The sequence below is a fragment of the Lonchura striata genome, chromosome 2 (genome assembly GCF_050655825.1).
Source record: "Lonchura striata isolate lonStrDom1 chromosome 2, ASM5065582v1, whole genome shotgun sequence".
Lineage (NCBI taxonomy): Eukaryota > Metazoa > Chordata > Aves > Passeriformes > Estrildidae > Lonchura > Lonchura striata.
Genome location: NC_140704.1, coordinates 4,379,041 through 4,385,503, shown reverse-complemented (window position 1 = coordinate 4,385,503; position 6,463 = coordinate 4,379,041). Strand labels below are relative to the sequence as shown.

Below are 6,463 nucleotides of genomic sequence, written 5' to 3'. Positions count from 1 at the left end.
TGAGGGCTGCCCAAGGAGAAGCAGACCCCTCTGGGAGGAATATCTTCATCTCTGCTTCCCTCCTCACTTCTCTATCAGCAGCTGGCAAAAAGGGTGTGGGAACAGGCCCACCCATTAAGTGAGCACAGAGAAAGACTAGGGCTGTGTACCCCAAACTTCTCTGGGAGTCCTTGATGTGTGTCCTTGATGTTACCCAGTGAAACTTTTCTTCCAGCTTGCTCAGGGCACTCAGGAGAGAGTGCTCTGAACTCTGCAGTATTTGTCACTGCAGTGATGCTTTCTCTGTTGAGGACCATAAAGATCCCTCCTGGGAGATTTGGATGAGGCTGAGAGTGGGCAGAAACTCAGGCCAGATGGATGCCACACAGTTCCTGCACACTTATCCCCAAGGGAGCTCATGGGGCTGGACCACAGCAGGAAGGGCTCTGGAGTCTGGGCACAGTGAAGATGTCCAAGGACAGGGAAGGGGGGAGCTGGAGCTGGGGGTCTGCAGCTGATATTGGGAGATAACCAGCAAAGGAAAGCAGCAGCCCCAGCTTCCCTCCAGGAGCTGCAAGAGCTGCCAAGGACAGCCCTGCAGAACTCGCTGGACAGAGCAGGAATTTTGATTTGGAACCTGTGGTAGCCAGAACACAACCGAGGAGAATTTGAATGTACAAATAATCTCATAAAATATGGAGTGAGGGCACTGGAAGGGATGTGACTTGAAAGGCAAGAAAAGTCCTCCTGCTCCTTCCACTTATCACCCCATGGGTCCTTCACACCCCCTGAGCTTGCAGAGCTCCCAGCTTCTGGGATCTCAGGGATTATTTTGGAGAAAGGTCCAAGGCAGCAGCTCAAACAAGCAGTATTGAGCATAATTTTGGATACAGAAGAGCCACTTCCAGTGTGGGGGTGGCCTGTGCCCCTCTCTTCTGGCCAGGCACTCAGGGGTGAGGTCACAAAGCAACCCCTGGAGGAAGAACCTCAAAGAGAAATTGTGACTTGCTCTGCCAAACCTGGGCCCCAAACCTGGACATTCTCCATGCAAAGAACATGGCTCAACAGCTTGGTGAGGGTGAATCTACAGGTTGGTGGTGGTGGTAGTGAAGAGGGAATTTGGGGTCTCAAAGGTAGGAGTGGGAGGCAGCAGTTGTGCAAAAACCAGTGAGCTGGTGAGTGAAAAGGAAAAGGGGTGGTGTAGTCACCCTGTTTTGGGGAAGGACAAAGTTCCCAGGACCTGGAGATGTCTTTACCCCTCTCTGTGATAGTGGTGATGACAGTTGTCCCATAATTTTAAACAATGAATTATTTGCTCTTGAAAACTTGACCTTTTAGCCCTCAATTCTTTGAAATCAACAGGAAGACTATGGCGCTATCTCATAATGGGCAGTGCTTGAGGCAACGCCTTTCACCAGACATCTGAGGTTTTAATCACTTTTGGTTATTCCTCATAATTTCAGTTAATAAATCCAGGGTGGTTACAGCGATGATTCATGCAGGATGCATCCTGTTTCTTCTCTCCCACATCTCTCTGGCAAAAAGCTGCTATGGATTAGGAACCTTGCCCTTCATTTTTGGAAATTGCTCTCCCACTATAGACTCCAAATGAGAATTGCTGTGGTATTTCACTGTGTGCTATTTCAGAGAGCTGGCTTCTTTGATGCAGTCATCATCTATATGGAAAAGAGGTGTGTGCATGAATCAATGGTATAGTTCAGCTGCATCTGCATTAGAAAGGCATAAAAATGAATGAAATGCAGGAACTGAAATGTGCTCTCCCAGGATGCTGTGCTAAATCTGCACTTCAGAAATACGCCAAGGCGCTTTCCGGGCATGGGCTGCAGAGCCAGGAGTGTCCTACGATTCCACACCACACTTCCTACATTGCCATTTTCTCCTCTGGTGACTGGAGCACCTCAAGGTTTGTCTGAGTTCCTTGAAAGTTGCATGATATGTCTTTCATCTGCTATTTTTAAAGGGTTTTTTTAATGGCTGGTTTTCTATTTTCCTTTTGTCATTGCCCACTTCTAGAAAATGCTGGTGGTTTTCAGTTTCTGGAGGAAGGCTGCTCTTCTCCGTGAAAGAGCCAGCAGAGCAAACTGTGCCAAATCAACTTAATACAAAATTATTGGTCCATGCAGCTTTAGACATCTTAAGAGGGCCCTTTGCAGGAGCAGGACCAATTTTCTGCTTTGAGTCTGCTCATCTCACCAGCTGGGATGGCAGAACCACGCATCCCAAAACCTCGTCTGCTTCTCTATTTGATCAATTAATAACCACAGCAGATAAAAATGAAGCCAGAAGCCCTCAGAGGAGCAGATAATCTGAGCTGCCTTCCTTGTCCTTCAGTAACAGTGAGAGGAAAAGAAAATAACCTTATTTTTACCCAGCCTAGTCCTATCTCCTGTTGCTCCTCACGCGAAGACAGGCTGCAGCTCACTGCGAGAGGGGACCACAACACTCACTGCAAGCACTGGTGGGGAGTTTGTCTCTCTGGGATGTTGTGTTGGTTTTGCATCACAGAGGATGTTCAAGACTCTGCTTGTAACAGTGGAGAGCAATGGGAAACTGCTGGAACATGGTTGATTTAATCCCAAAACTGACATGTAAGTTTGGTCCCCTCAGGGACTGCCATTTTCTGATCCCTGGCTCTAAAGGCAGCCTGGGCATAGATCTAGAGAACTCTTGTGAAAATCCTGGGTGAAATGAGTCTCACCCCTTAACTGGAGGGATCTGAACATGTTCTGCAGTTTCCTCTGTGGACTGTGGAAAGGGGACAAGCCCAAAGAAGAGGCCATTAGCCTTCATCAATAAAGGAGGGTACAGGGGAGCTGGAGAGGAGCTTTTATTAAAAGCATGAAGAGACAGGACAAGGGGCAATGCCTTTAAACTGGCAGAGGGGATGTTTAGATGAGATATCAGGTGGAAATCCATCCCTGTGAGGGTGGGCAGGCCCTGGCACAGGGTGCCCAGAGAAGCTGTGGCTGCCCCTGGATCCCTGGAAGTGTCCAAGGCCAGGCTGGACAGGGCTTGGAGCACCCTGGGATAGTGGAAGGTGTCCCTGCCCATGGCAGGGGGTGGGATGAGATGATCTTTAAGGTCCCTTCCAACCCAAACCATTCTAGGATTTTATGATGATTGCTCCCTTGACCTCCTAAAGAACTGACAAATCCTGGAGACAGAAGAGGCTATTTTGGGCACATCTTTGCATTCCAAGCCAAGCTTTAATGCCTGAGTGTCTCTTTGCCCTGGTACTTTCATGTTATGAGGAATGGAAACGTTCTCGCTGCAGTTTAAGGAGGACAAAGCATTTCTCTTCATTGTCAAAAGCACAGAAGAGAACAGGTAGAAGAGGAAATGAGCAGCCAGCTCTATCCAAAATTAACAGCTATGCATCTCAGGAGACATGTTCAAGCGAGTTTATCTCCCCCAAAAAATTGGCAGGTTGAGTGAAAACACTTGGTAGAAGAGTGACCCCGGGGAGGATGAGATACCTTCTGCATAATTATCTGCAGCCGGGGATGGGCTCTGCTGTGGTTGATGTTAATCTTTCACACCCACTGTGGAACGGCCAGAGAACAGCCCTTGTGGTGAAATACACGAATGGGAGGCAGAGGAATGCAATGTTCCTCTTGTTTTGCATGGTTCAGGATCAAATGCAGCCAACACCCGGAGCACCTATCGCAGAAGGGAGCTGTGCCTTATCACCAGCTTGCATCCTGTTGGCAAGCACAGCACCCCCAGCCTCACAGCTGGGACTCCTATCACGCCATCTCTGCCCTCAGGATCATGTAACTAAAAGGTGAAGTGGAAGGAAAAAAGAAAAAAAGGAAAAAAAAATAAAAGCTTGAAATGCTACAAGAGCTCTAAGCTTTGATTCAGCAAAGGCTTTGAGGATGTGTCTCAATTGAATGAGCCCTGAAATTGAATCCCATCAATAAGCCTTAAGAAGATTCTTATGAAAATAAACCATGAGTATTTCTCCCCTCAGAAAAAGACAATAAACTAGAGCCAAGTCCAAAGTTATGAAAATAATCACCAATAATTTACAGCCTAATCAACTGTGGGAGATACCATTGGTTTCTAGGGGAAAGGCTGTTATCTACCAGGATCAATAACCACCTTGTAGCAAAGCCTCAAGCTGCTGGCAGGGGCAACCACAATATTCCCTGCAATTGCTGCTCAGCTCCTATTTATGGGAGCGTGGTCAAAAAACCAGCTGCAGGAACAAATTCAGAGCTGGCCTAACCTGACACAGAGTCTTTGGGAGAGGCACCCACTCCTGCTGAACCTGAACTCTCAGGAAGGGAAAAAAGCACTTAGGAAAACACTTTATTTCCCACAAAAAATAACCCTGCTGCGTTATGGGGGAATTGGGTGATTTGGAGTTGAGCACAAGTTTGGGATTCACTATTCAGTGACATCATTGCAACCTTGTGCTAAAAAGTCCCTTTTCATGTGACCCTTAGCCTTGGTCATCATCCCAGGACTTAGAGGGGCCTTAAAGAGATAAGGAATGGACACCTATAGCTGTAATGGAAGAAAGGAGGTGAAAATGCCACCTTGTCTTTGTGAGGAACACCTGGCACTGAGAAATGCAGCAAACAGGGCTCAGCTATCACCCTGTTCCATTGTATCCTTGAGCCTGAGACAACAGGGTGAGAAGGAAGGGAGAGGGGCAAGGTTTGATAAAGCACTGCCTGGTTGGAGCCTCGTAAATCCAGCAAGGCAGCAGAGTGAGGGGATTGTCCCAGTCTGCTGTGTCCTTGTGAGACTCCACCTGCAGTGCTGTGTCCAGCTCTGGCGCCCTCAATACAAAAAAGGACATGGAGCTGTTGGAACAGAGCCCAGAGGAGCCCACGGAGATGCTCCAGGGGTGGAGCTGCTCTGGACCCAGGCTGGGAGAGCTGGGGGTGCTCACCTGGAGAGGAAAAGCTCCAGGGAGACCTTCCAGGGCCTAAAGGAGCTCCAGAAGAGCTGGAGAAGGACTTTGGACAAGGAGAATAGACTGAAAGGGGCAGGTTTAAATCAGATATTAAAAATAAATTCTCTTGGAGGCTGCCAAGGCCCTGGCACAGGTTGCCCAGAGAAACTATGGCTGCCCCATCCCTGGAAGTGTTCAAGTTTGGAAGGGGCTTGGAGAAACATCAATCTAGAGAATTAAACCCCACATGGCAGGGGTTTTAGAACTGGATGATCATTAAGGTGGCTTAAAACCCAACCCATTCTGACTCCATGACTTAAGGTGTGCACAAACAACCACAGCTCTTGGATGGGTCAGTGCCACCTGCAGGGGGACATCAGTGCTCAGAGCCCTTCCAGGGGGCTGAGTTCACAAGTGCAGCTCTATGACCTGCAGAAAGCTTTCACCCAGGTCCCTCCTGGTCTATGAGCTGGTGACACAACATTTTTTCCCCTCTGAGCACTGGCCATAAGCTCTGTTTGTTGGTGGCCAGGCCATTTCCCTGCTCCCTGCCAGCCCTGCCTCTTGTTTTCGGGTTTCCTGCAGGCACAGGAGGCTGAGAGCTTTCCCTCCTCCTCCTTTCCCTTCTCCCACAAAATCAGGCACAGAGATTGGGGGGGAATTCCTGAGTTCATCCCTCCCTTGCAGAGGAAGGAAGGGCCTTGTGCTGTCCTTGTGCCCTCTGGGGCTATTTTGCTTTATGCCTCTACTAAATCTGTCCCCAGGGCTCGGGGTGGCTGCAGCAGCCCTTGGGCTTGGCACAGGGGGTCTGTTTTAAGGTTGCCACAGCGGCTGCCATGGCAGCATTTAAAAATGGCACAGGCTGTTATTTAATGCCAGCTGGGCAGGGATTGCAGGGTCGGTCAGTGACCCAAAGTGACCCATTGCAGATTGTCCTTTACAGCAGGACTGTCCTGGGCTCTGGCTGGGAAGGGGGATTCACCCTGAACGCACAGGGAGCTGAGCATTTTGGCTGAGTTTTTGAGGAATTTCCGTGAGAAGGACTAAACGTTTAGGCCAAGCAGCGCTGTGAGCGAAACTGGTCTCAAAGAACAAAGTGTTTTATCTTACAGCAGAAAAACCTGCTTTAATTACATGTACATAGAAGGAGGGAAGGCAGAGCTGGTGATAAGAGACCTGCAGCAGCCCCAACAGAATTAGCTTAATTTCTCCTGTGCCCTTAATTACCTTAGAGGAGGAAGGGCTGGAGGGATATAAATGGTTGGGGAGGTAAGTGGGAAGGGAAGGTGGCTTGCAAGGCTCTCCAGACTTCCCCAGCTCCCTGGCTCCTGCAGCCATTCCCCAGGGATGGTGTTGGCACTGCCAGAGACTATCCTCCAAAACAACAACCTGCAAGGTCACCTTGGGGTGCAGCTGAGTTTGGAGTGCTGAGAGAGGGGGTTTGCAGCTCTGAAAAGCAATGGGAGCTGGTCAGCCATGGACATAATTCTGGGAGTAGCTCACCTAGCAAAGGGCAGGCACTGCCCAGTGGCAAACTGAATGACAGTGGGGATGTCC

At 49.2% G+C, this 6,463-nt stretch overlaps 1 long non-coding RNA gene across 1 annotated transcript in view; it reads left to right on the top strand.

The window, feature by feature from the left end:
• Positions 1–894: 894 nt before the first annotated feature.
• Positions 895–6,463, top strand: part of LOC116183191 (uncharacterized) — a 53,949-nt gene continuing 48,380 nt past the window's right edge. Inside the window, exon 1 of the long non-coding RNA XR_014950424.1 lies at positions 895–1,903. This is a non-coding gene — a long non-coding RNA (uncharacterized LOC116183191). The remainder of the gene's footprint in view (positions 1,904–6,463) is intronic.